Source organism: Melanaphis sacchari, unplaced genomic scaffold (genome assembly GCF_002803265.2).
Source record: "Melanaphis sacchari strain LSU unplaced genomic scaffold, SCAv2.0 Contig59_pilon_pilon, whole genome shotgun sequence".
Classification (NCBI taxonomy): Eukaryota; Metazoa; Arthropoda; class Insecta; order Hemiptera; family Aphididae; genus Melanaphis; species Melanaphis sacchari.
The window spans coordinates 493,595-507,164 of record NW_020271423.1 but is presented as its reverse complement, the minus strand read 5'-3'; positions in this window follow the sequence as shown (position 1 = coordinate 507,164).

Here is a 13,570-nt window from a genome sequence, read left to right as displayed (position 1 = left end):
GTGAGCACCGTTATATATACACACAATGGACCGTCAAAGGCGGCAAAAGTCCTCGAAAATCGCGCCGATGGTAAAAAGAGATTATTATATAAGCTCGTGAAATAAACAACGCGCGAGCGTGTTAGAAAAAAAACAGAAAATAGAAATGTGATGATCATAATCATCGGACGAGACACGTCGTAAAATACAGTCTCTCTGTAGCTTTTTTCCCCTCTATCGTCTCGTGCCCTATTGTACACACTTGTGTGCAATAGCATGTGGAGAGTACCTACGCTCGACTACTGTGCATATAAATATTATATATTATATTAAGTCGCGCACACAACATATGCAACACTCCACATATATCCGGTCCGGCGGTGTGCCTTTGACCAGATGTCGCTCGGGATCGATATCGTTAACATTATATATATATATATATATATATTATATATACATGTACAGTGTACACGCCACACACATATTATATCACTTGTAGTGCTATAATATAATTGATTAGCTCGACGCCGTCGGTCGTCGTGACGAAAACACTTCGCAAACTCGCGTCGCTGTACGGCAGAAAAATGTACTCAAATGGCACACAGATTAAAATGTACATGGATCGCGATATCACTGTTTGGCTGTGCCCGCAACGAGATGACGAATCAAGACGAAAGTCGTTGTGAATTCCTGTGACATTCATTTAAGATATGACTGATCGCTTTTAACCAAACATAAAAAGTTTAAATATTAACTAATTTATTCGTTTCAAGTTCAACGTTTATAAACATAGTGCATAGAGTTCACGTATTTAGTTTCTTAAAATATTTTTCAGCATTAAAGCACGATATTTTAAATTCCAAGCGGAGCAATGAATAATTTATTGATTTTACAACGATGCGTGTCTTTTTTTTCTATTTGTTGTAGAAAATTGGATCTAGTTAGTACTGTGGTTTATCGTAATAAATAATCACTCACAATTTATAAAATATTAAGCACTATATTACTGTGATATGTATGTACAAGAATGAAATATAACAAATACTAATTACGCGTACAATATTACTGCGAACTGAACAACACGGTAAGTCGCGATACATAGTCACTGACGGAATGAATATTGAGCATCTGATCAGCTGGTATTTATAGGCTCCGCTTTGTTCTAGAACATCCCCGAATATACTCTAGCGAGACCATCGTGGAATATTCTAGAACATGGGTTTTTCCTATTGTACGCTGTCGACATCGTAAATAATTTGGGCGGCTCGTTGTGTATTGTTCACATCGCCACAGTACTTTAGGGGACAGAAGTAAAAAAAATAGGGAAACACATAAATATAAAAAGGAAAAAGGGAATTTGTACACTAATCCATTTTTTGACAATGTCCATTTTATTCGTTTGGTAAACAAATAACCGTTTAACGGTTTAACAGTAACATTATCAAAATATTTCACTTCTTTTTGAGCTATAGGCTATACGAGTAGGTATAGGAAATTTTCAATTTTTTAGTTTTTTTTATAAATATCAATTAAAAATTATTTTCTGAGCAAAAATGCTTGAAAATGTAATATAGATCTTTTTATAACTTATTCACATTTTAATAAAAAAATATTAATTTTTACAAAATTCATAAGAATTATGAAAATTATCAAATTATTTTGTAGTTAGAAATCCATAAAAATTTTTATTTTTTTACTTAAAATTGAAAATTGAATACAAAATTCTATTTAAATTTTTCAGCCTATAAATATAAGAAAAAATTCTACCAGAAAGCCTAATTAAATTTTTATGAGCATTTCAAGTTAAAGCTTTTATGACATACGACATTTCGACATTTACCTGTAAAAGAATTATTTCTCCTCAAACAATTTTTGGTTTTTTGTTATATTTCAAAAAAGATAACAGCAGATTACTTGAAATTTTCACCAAATGTTAATATCTATTATAATTTTCTGTACCTATATGGTATAATTTTCAGAATATTTTTATTCTTTTTGAGCTATTTAAAAGCTTGAGAAATTTCTGAATTTTTTTCGATGATTGTCGATAAATAACTATTTGGTGTTTACAGAAAGATATTATTAAATTTTGAGTTATATAGGTTAATATATTATGGTATAAACTATAAATACATATTTTTATAAAAATTAAATACTTACGAAACCATATAATATGTTTTCAATAACTCGAGTACTTATTATTCATGCAAAAAAAATAAACACGAAATTCAAATTGCAGTGGACAAAATAGCGTCTATAACTATTCGTGTACATAGAATACGACTATGATAATATCAAATATTTGATATATATATATATACATCTCTTTTTTACAATATGCCTACGTATTATATATATTTTTTTTAATAATTAAACGATGATTATATAGGATAGGTACTCACTACTCAAATAATATAGTTGAAACGTATATATAATATTATTTTTTTTTCGTAAAATGAGAAAATAATCAAACGCTCGAGATTGAAAAAATATATGGAAAAGTGCTCGCAAAGGTCGAGTAAATAATATTATAATAATAATAAGTTGCGCACAGACGCATAATTTTTACTCGAACCGTAAACAAGTGCTTTACCCCAGAAGTGCCCCTCGGTGTACGACGAGACGGGACACAAACGGATGTAGGCACTTCGGTTGACTTTGTCGGCGGTACCATAAAAGACTGCAATGTATAATATATATATAATATGTATGTATATATAGGTACCCACTAGTCGCTACCAACGTAAAATATAGTATATTATTAACGACAGCAGAAAAATAATTACATCAAACATTCCGCGCGTCTCTTTGTGCGTGAATACTTCCAAATAATTGTTAATTAATTATATTGTATAATATGCGCTAATATAATATTTATAATTTCTCATGTCCCGTAAACTTGCACCGTTATTTACAGAAATGATATTGATGAATTTCTGTATGCAAGGTAAAACCATAAAAAATAATTATACAATTTTTTTTTTTAGACTCGTTTTTAGTGTTGTACGTATTTACATAGGAGAGGATATTATAGAATTTCCATAGGTCATTTTTCGCATTCCAAAAAAATGTTTGTTCGTTGTTTGTGTACAGATGGATATTTTTGTAATACATCAAATACACGAGTTCGTATAAGTAGATTTGACAAACGTCAAATAATAATAATAATAATAAATGTTTAAATGCCCCCAATGTCAATTCTGTGAAAATAAACACGGAATATTTTAAATATACATAAATACATTATTATTTACATTTTGGACGAGAATCAAAGAAGTATAACATATTATTATCATCATGACTGTTTTAATTTATTTGTGCATCAAAAGCTTTTTTTCTACATAGAGTTACATTATTTATTTAAAATTAATTTATTTTGAATTTTTGTTTATGAAAAAAGAAAGAAATCTTCATAAGGATCAGCCATTTGTCCAACAAATATTTTCGTTTTGTTTATTTAAATTTAAATTTAAATTATATGCTCTGTATTATCGATAAGTATTTACTTCGATTTTATTTTCATGAGTTTCTTTACATTGTTCATCTCGTTGTAGTATTAATATAGAGGTTTTAAATTCAACAAAATAAAATAAGAAATGTATGTACTTTAAAATGACTTTTACTAGTTTTTTGTAAATTTTTTTGGTATTGAAATAAAAGTAAGGGTACTATATAAGCAGTCCGTATTAGTGTGTAATCTGTACAAAAACGCCTCAATTATTATATTTTAATAATAAAAATGTGATTCTGTCGTATCACTTGTCGGTTGCTTGTTTATTTCTGCAAGCTACAGTCGGTTTTTTTAGTTTAAAAATTGTATCGAATATTTCAATACTCCGAGATCAAAACAATTAATTTAAAGAAATTATTGCCTCATTAATCATACGATATTATATTATGTAAATAAGATTATTGAAAATAAATTATTTTTCTTTTTTAGATCAATTTAAAGTATTAGTTATAACATGAATTCTTTGTTCTTTGTTACTTGAATATTATTTGATTAGCATTACCAATTAACCACACCTTATAACTTGCAAGTAAAGGAAAAAATAATGAAAAATCTTTAATAGCCCATAGAATTATTAGTGACAAATACTTTAAAACCTTCATATAACGACGTAATGGTCGCCAAAAAGATCGGAGATCATAACCATTATTTAGCGATGCAAAACAATTGCGTACATTTTATCTTTTTACCTGAAAAAAACATAATACGATTGCCGTAGCTTTTACCTAATTATCTTAAAGTTCTTGCCTCTGTTGAAGGTTCAGCTAGAGTTACCCATAAAATTGGTAGAAAAGTAGCATCAAAATATTTATATAATTATTGAGTTTATAATCAGTGAATTCAAAATTATCAGCAGGGCTATTTTCAATTAAATAAGCAAAAGCATCTTCTACATCTTTTGAGGGTAAAAATTAAAGTAAAAAAAATTGTTTCGACCGAACGTCTAGTTTGTTTTAAATTTCTAGTATTTAACACATTTTTTTTAAAAGGAATTTCTACTATTTTTAATAAATTAAAACCATCTACGTCATCTTTTTAAAGAGTAAAAAGAGCTAATTTTAGATTCTAAATGGAGTATTGATTTTACAATGATGTGTGTTTTTTTTTTAATTTTTTTTTTTTTTTTGTGTCTGTGTACAGTATAAGTAGTCAAAATAATGCTTCAATTTCAAACTTAGGGGGTGGTTTCCGATGGCAAAGTGAATATCCTTGGTGCGTTATAGATGTAAAAAGTAAACATTTTCCAACAGTTTTCAAAAAAATCAGGAAAACAAAAAAAACATGACGGAAAAACGGGAATTTTTACGCAAAACTAGTTATCGACCAAATCGATTTTCTTATATGGTTGTAATTCAAAAACTAATCACTGTAAATACTTGACATTTTCACCAAATGTTTATGTTAGTGTTATCTATATACAGTTTAATTTTAAAAAATTTTTGACTTTTTTTGAGTTATTTATAGACCACTGAAATTATTGATTTTTATGAGAATTTTTTTTTTTGAAGTTTCGATAAAAAAATGTTGGATGACCAAAAAATTTTGAAAATTTAATACAAGGTTCCTTATGAGTTGTTCTTATTGTAGCTAAAAAAATTAAAAATCGTTAGTCACAATTTTTTTTTATAAACGTTTATAGTTCAAATATTTATGAAATCTATCGAAAACGCGAAAATTTGTAAGTAATTTTTAAGTTGAAAAATCATAAAATTGTTTGTGTTTATAACTAAGGGTTAAAAATACTACACTATGTTTTCCCCAAGTTTTCCTTCAAGTAGATATAGTAAAAACTCGAAGCATCATTATAGGAAAAATTTTAAGTGCGTTTAAATTTTAAATTTTTACGAAATAGCGTAACGATAACGATTTATCCTGAAACGATTTTAAATATTTGTTAATATTTAAAAAGTATAAGTCATAGATACTTAAAAATTTTACCAGTTATTTAGATTGGCATTTTCTTTACATGATTTAATTTTCAAAATATTTTGACTTTTTTTGAGCTATTTACAGACAACTGAAATTTTCAATTTTTCTGAAAAATTTTTTTTGAAGTGTCGATGAAATTTTTTGGTCCAATCAAAATACTTGAAAATTTAATACAAAGTTCCTCATAAATTATTCTTGTAGTGATCAAAAAATTTTAAGAATACATAGGCACAATTTTTTTTTTATTAGCATTTGAAGTTCAAATATTGACAAACATTCGTCAAAACCAAGAATATTTGCAAACTATTTTGTAGATATAATTCATAAAAATTAACAATTAATTGATTAACCATGACTTTTGCAAATGCGTCTTAATTGAAAAATAAAATATTTGTTTCAAAATACAATGTATGACAATATTTAAATATAATATATCCTAGACTGACAAATTATCTCCGTTCAGAATCGTTTTTCGTATACAATGATACCTATAATTGCATTCAAATTTAACCTACCCTAGTCCGAGATTCACCCCACCACCTAATGTACAGCAGAGCGGTATCCACTTGCCCGTTTTTTTTTATTTGATTAACAACCTCTAAATAATTTGATTCATTACACACAGGTTCTTCAGTTTCTTCAGCTTCTTTGGTTTCTTCTTTACATTTCTGTCTCTAATGATTAATTACTTGCTATCACTGCTACTATCTTCTTCAGTGTTCAAATTTTGGTCAATCGAAAAAAGTCTTCATTTTGGTTATAAGTTGACAAACTATTAACTAATTGTTCAGCAATGATCGTTTCGTTTTCGAGATCTGTGTATCAAAATTTTCATGCAAATTTTCCATGATGAGACCTGATTTTTTTAAATATTTAGTTAAACAACCAACTGTAACTTGCATTGCAGACTGTAAGCAAATAATTATTGAATAGTGGTTTTATTATTAAACATAATTGCTGAACAATTCAAAAAATAAAATAGTTTTTAGTATTTATTTTGATTACTTACCTACTATTTTTATGAATTTAGATTCAATATTAAAATAGGTAGATACTATAATTTTATTTATAAAAATGAAATGTTAAATATGTATTTTATTGTCTATTCTGAAATATTTACATTATTTATTACAACCATAAGTGATGTTTTAGTAGTCATGGTTATTAAAAATATATTTAACTTTATAATCTTGTATACCTACAATATCACATTTAAAAGGTTTATTCAATTAAAATCAGTATAATATCCTTTAACATTAAAAATATTATTGATTTTACTGATAGATATTTTGATGCATAATTTAAATAATATGTTAAGGATCTAAAAACAAACATCAAATACCTACAATTAACTAACAATAAATTACTTATACATAAAAAACTGATAATATGTATGATATATTTTAAAAATTTAAGTTGATACTAATAATTTAAATGTTTGTTACAAATGAACATGGTATTTTTAAACACGGAAAAACAATAGGCTACGTTTAAGAAAGTCCTCTCAGTAAAATTCTTAATTATTATTTGGAAATAAACAAGTTAGTTTTTCGTCTCAAATAATCTCAACATTTTAATTTTAAAGTTTAAACTATTGAACAATAATTAAAATATTAGTAGGTATTCTTGATTTTAAACCGTACTTTCAATTATCATAACATTTAAAAATTATTTTAGGAATACATTATTCTGTTTTAATTGCTTTTAATTTTATGTTATTGCATTCGTTTAGTAAAAATGTATCCAATTAAAGGATAGAGAACTTCAAAATAATTTCTCTGTCTATAATTAATCAAAAATCAGACTTAAATTTTAACCATTAATTTCCGAGTTAATACCAGAATTGTTGATTAGTTTAAAATTAATGTTAAGTGTACCTATTGCCTATGCTGTACACCGCCCATAAAATTTCTCTATAAGGAAAATTGTGCAAATGATTCTATATTTTGTAATATTCAAAAAATAAAAAAATATCCTTGGTATATAATTTATATTTTGTAATATATAGATTATTCATAAGGTTGTAAGTAAATTTTATTGTTTAAGGTAGGTACCTACTCAATTTTAAGGTCAGATAAATAAGTAAAATTAGTAAGATGTATTTATTTGACTACATTTTAAAAATATTTATAAACTTAAACTAAATTTGCCCAATTATGATTATAATAAATAAATATTTTATATTTTGCTTTTCACTAAGTTAAAATAAACTATTTGTTTACTTCCCTAGTTATCATAAAATAGGTATGTGCTTGTTAAATATTTAACAAAGTAAAGATTAGGTTAGAAATGAATAAAGTAATAATTGAATAATAAATCATTTACAATAAGAAAGAACAAGTATTCTTATATTTATTTTATAACAATGCTTATGGATTAAAGTATTTATGATGCCTTAAAATAAGAAGGAAAATGGTTATTATTGTAATCAAATTTAATTTTAATTTTAAATTTTGAAATTAATTGTATTTTTTGTATATTGTTTCAATAAACAAAATGACAAGAGCTTTACTTAAATAAATTATGTTAATTAGTCAAAAATAATATTGGTTTAATTTAAATACATTTTTCTATTTTTACCTTTAATTTATAATATGATATAAAAAGATACGATTGGTGAAATTATTTACAATCACCCTAATTTATTCACCATATTTATTTTTGTAATAAATGTAACCCAATATAAAATATTCTATATTTTTATCATAGCCATATTTATATGGTGTATACCTATTGATGTTATAAACTATACTATAGGTTTTATAACTTTTGAAGATACAACCCATTTTGGAAAAGGTTTAAATTTTAGAAACCCATGGCCACAACATATTTTCCATTTGTGAGACTATCGCCAAAACTCTGCTGAGTGGTTTCCCATTCAAGAGCTAGTAATGCTGGACAATACTTGATAGCATAACTATTTAGTGAGTACACTTAAATACTATGACATACCATACCCCTTGGCCCTTTAAATATCTTATATTACAAAATAATTTATAAATATTTTAAAACCTAATGTATTCCATAGTTAAGGAATCTTAAAGCTATAATATATAATACATTAATGTATTATATTAAATTCTTGTTTTATTATTACAATATAATATTAATACAAAGTTAGTAGGTATTATAGTTTTTAAAAATTTGTTGTATAATAAAAAAAATAAAATACATATCATTATAAATGAGAGTACCTTAAGCATTAGTCGTGTTTGGTAATACCTTATAATTTTTAAATAATGTTTATACAGAAACTACATTATGCAATTAAATGTTAAAAGTATAACTAAACATTCTCATAAGTCAAATAGGGTGAAGTCATCTGGATTGAAGAGAAACTCCTAATTAATAGGAAATGCATTGTTTCCAATTATTTTTAGTGCCTTTAAAGACATTTTTTTATTATACATTCTTTATTCAACAATATAAATTTTAAATAATTTAAAAAATACTAAATTTGAGTAGGTATTCATTTTTTAATTTTACAGTTGATAAACATTTGTTGTTAAAAACATTTTAATAATAAGAATTAATTTGCTTAGCATAAAAAATGTTTTTGTATAGAGCCGACTAATCTCTTGGCCACCAATGGGTATGAATGAAATTAGAACAATTACCAAGTCATATTTTGATTGTCGATTTTAGATAGACATAAATAATTGTATAAGAAAGTAAGTTAAGGGGATATTATGTTATTAATTGTTCTTAAACCATCCAATATGAGCATTTTTCTTAGCGTGTGCATGTGCATCATATAAAAAGTGCATAGTAAAGGATTAAATGATTTGTCATTTGTGTATGACTGTAGTGTAAGATAAATAGCAGTCGCATAAATATTATAAATAATTGTTTACTTCTAGTCTAAAAGTATCAAACTTATCCCAATTGTTTAACTAGCTTGATTATTTGATAACATTTTTTAAGACATACTTGAATCTTTCATGACATTTACTTGAAATCAACTTTATAAAAATTTTGTATACATTTTTTTAAATTTAATATTACTAAACATTGAATTTTAAAAATTCTTGATAACAATTTTATAAATTTATAATTATTCTATTTCAAACAAATTTGATGATAAGTATGATATATTAAACGTTAAAAGTAAGGTAATGGAATATTACATTGTTTAATATTTTCATAATATTCAAACTATATCTTAATCTAATTCACAAAACATGTAGTAGTCAGTAGGTACTGCATAGTAATTTTTAAATATAATAAAAATAATTATCAAAAGGGAGTAGTGACATGCAATAAAATGTACTTAGTAATAGAAAAATAATTTTTTTTTCCTTTTTCGTTACTAAGTTTTAACAAACATTCACAGAAAAACAATTAAAAACATTTAATTACTTAATTTAAATAATTTCTTTATTATTATTTTTAGATACTATGTAAATTTATAGAGAATTTAAGAGAATTTTTTATTCATTTTATTTTAATGATACATTTTACAATTTAATCAAAAAACTGGTCTGGCTTGTGGTTAGAGTAAAATATTAAAAAATATCAATATTCAATTTTCAAAAGAAAATTTTAAATCAATTAAATGCAATTATTAGTATTTAAAATAGATTTAGTGAAATTTCTTCAGTCCTGTAAAATACACTTATAATAAATTAAGGCTAGCTTAGATATAAATTTTAACACATATTATCAGTAGGTAAGTAAATTGACTATTGAAAAATGATCATTCAATCTTTTTTTTATTCTATTTAATTATTTTACTAATCTGTATTATAAATAAACTTCAAAACTTAGATATTACAATTACCTAACAGATGTATTATTAAAGTTGAGTTTTTATAATTTATCTTAATATTCACAACGAAAAACATGTGAACGTTGAACTCTAATAGATTTAACACCTATTTTGAAACAAAATACACACAGAAAAAAGGTCAATATTAGTGTATTAATTAGCATTTGATAAAAATGTACACTAGATTTAAAACAACCTATGTATAAAACAAAGACCAGTGAAACCATATATTTTCTAACTTTGTATAACCTTCTGTAAAAATTAAAAATTAAAAATTAATATTATAATCTCATCTTTTAAATCAATTCATTCGCTGATAAATAATATTTTTTTTATGTTTAAGCTAGTACCATTAAATCTAATGTGGTTATATATTAATAAATATAAAATATTTATATATTTATATGATGACAGTGCTTATTAGTTGTAGGTCTGTTCATTATGTATAATAACAGTTGAATATATTTATAAAAATTATTGGATATTATTTTTTCTGAAGCAGACGTTTTATATATTTACTATAAGAAAACGGACAGGTGTATACTTTTTTAAATTTAATTTTAACCCATCATTTTTACATGTATTACTAAAGAACTTAAATATTTTAAGGTCTCAACATACAACTAATATAATATGTATCATAAAGTATTGATACAAATAAATAATAATACAAATTGCTGATTCAAGCTTAATATTAATAAATAAATATTTTAAATAGATGATTAGTTTATTTGTATTGTTTGAGCATTTATTTTCTAATTTAACTACTTATAACTTATAACATAATTTATTTACAAAAAGAATGGATAAAATAATACCATTTACAAAAATGAATTATTTTTTAACAGACAAAAAATTATGTTAATATTGTAACTGTATATCAATAATATTTATATTAAGTAAAAATATGATGATTACTAATTATAATCTTGAGCATTCATATTTCATGTAATTTTTTTTTTTTTTTGATGAAATATTAATTAAGTTAAAATATCTACTTACATATTATATTTAATAGAAAAATAATACTTTTTATATTAAAAATCATTAAAAACTAAATATAATGATAATAATAATATAGTGTCTTATAAGTACACAATGTTTATTTAAATTAAATTATATTAAGCAACATGAGATAGATAAGAAGATACTTATGTGTTAAATGTAAATCAAATAATAATAATAATAAAAAAAAAGATTGAAACTGCAGTTAATAAAATTAAATTTAAAATGACATACTGATCAATTTTAAAATTAATTATTTCTCATAGTTTATATAAATTAAAAATAAATAATCATAAATATTTTTTTTTTTTTTATAACAACATTTAATTAAGTTGGATTTTTAATTGTGTACATAATAACATCACACAATTTATTACAAATGTATTTTATTAAGTTTACTTTATAAACAATATTTGTTTTAAGGTATACTAGATGCATTTACAATAACTAATAAAAATTAACCATTAATATTATTTTATAAGTAAAAATATAATGTGCGAGTAATTAAATAAAATTAATTTTGACTAAGTAATTAGTAAAGGCTACTTAACCCTGTTACTTTCAACTGTTTCAAAATATTTATTTTTTTTATTTTCCACAACTGAAATAGTTTTTAAAAATTGCATACATTTTACAATCAAAATATTGGACTTGGTAAAAATTAATAGTTCATAAATCACAATTTATACATGACAAAAAAATAATAATAAAGAAATGATATATTTTGAAAAAATTGTCTCTTATATGATAAGAACAGTTGATGTTGGTTTTAAAATTTAAATTATAACCATTTTTATGTAATTTTTTTAATATAGAGTGTTATCAAATAATTACTTAAAAATTAAAATTCAATAAAATAATATAATTATTGTAGACACAAGATATTAGTATATTATTGAAATAATTGTAAACAATTATTCAAACCTTTTCAAGTCTTATGGGATACAAACAAAAAATGAATACATAAGTATAAATATATATAAAATTATATAAAATATTACATAAATATCAATAAAACATCTAGTATGATGAATACATAACATGTATCTATTAGGTGGAAATCAAAATATAAATAGATAATAGTTTAATAAATTAAAAAATAAAATAACAATTTCATATTTGTAAAATAAATTAAAATACAAAATTATGACTTAAATAATATTAATAAACATAAATGATCATTTAATATTAATAGTTTAGGAATTATATAAAATACAAATTTTATGACCTTAAGGCTTAAAGATATCAAATACAATTTCTCAAGAGTAAAATAATTATTAAGTCTTTTAGAGCATATTATACATAAAATTTCAAGTGTATATTCACTAAAGTCTTTGAAAACAATTAGGATAAAGATAAAAATTACTTTGGGAACGATACATTTTGAGATCAGCTCATGAATCACTGTACTTTAAAAAATTATGTGAACATTACATCAGACTTGTATATCGTGTCTTAAATATAATTAATCTAACTATAAAAACGTTTTTTTAGTTATTTAGATAATCTTAGTATAATTAACAGCATTGATGATTAAGATATGCATAATTTAAAGAATAACAAGTTATGAAATGTTATACATAATTTCACTCTCAAATACTATAATTCTTAAAATTGCATGGTTATACAATTATTTTAAACTATAAGTTACAGTTACATATTTCTGCACAAATAAACAAAATTATTATTACACAAAAAAATATAAAAAAAAACCAAATAACTATTTATAAAATAAATATAAATTAAAAATAAATATGGTGTTTACAATTTAATCTATATAAAAATATATAACTCAAGACATATTTAATTAATTTAATTCAAAGTGAATGAAGAATTTCTTTTGAAAATGACATTAAAAGAACTGAAATTATTTGCATTGTCCTAAGTAAGATTGTGTTTATACTAATAAACCAATTTGAATTATTTTGTTTATAACAATATATTTTTTTTTCTTAATTTATTACAAATTGTGACAAAATTTATATTATCACAATCCATAAAACGAATATGTTTTCAAAACAATAATAATAAAATATTTTATAGGTAAATAAGCATAAATCACTGACATCAATAATACTCTTCTCAATTATGACTATTTATCTAAAATATAAATCATAAAATAAAAGTAAAAAAATATGTATCTATACTTAAAAAAAGTTTCTTTTTGTATCTTAATTTCAGACTGCAGATAATGTATTTTTAACTTTATACAATCATGTTATTTAAATTTAAAATAATTGTCAATTACACATAAATCAGAAATAAAATATAATATTTAACAAGGAAAACAATAAAAATTACTAATAAAACTAAAAAAAAAAAAATGAAAGTATTAAAATACTTTAAAATAATTCAAGTAAAATTATTATTAGATACTA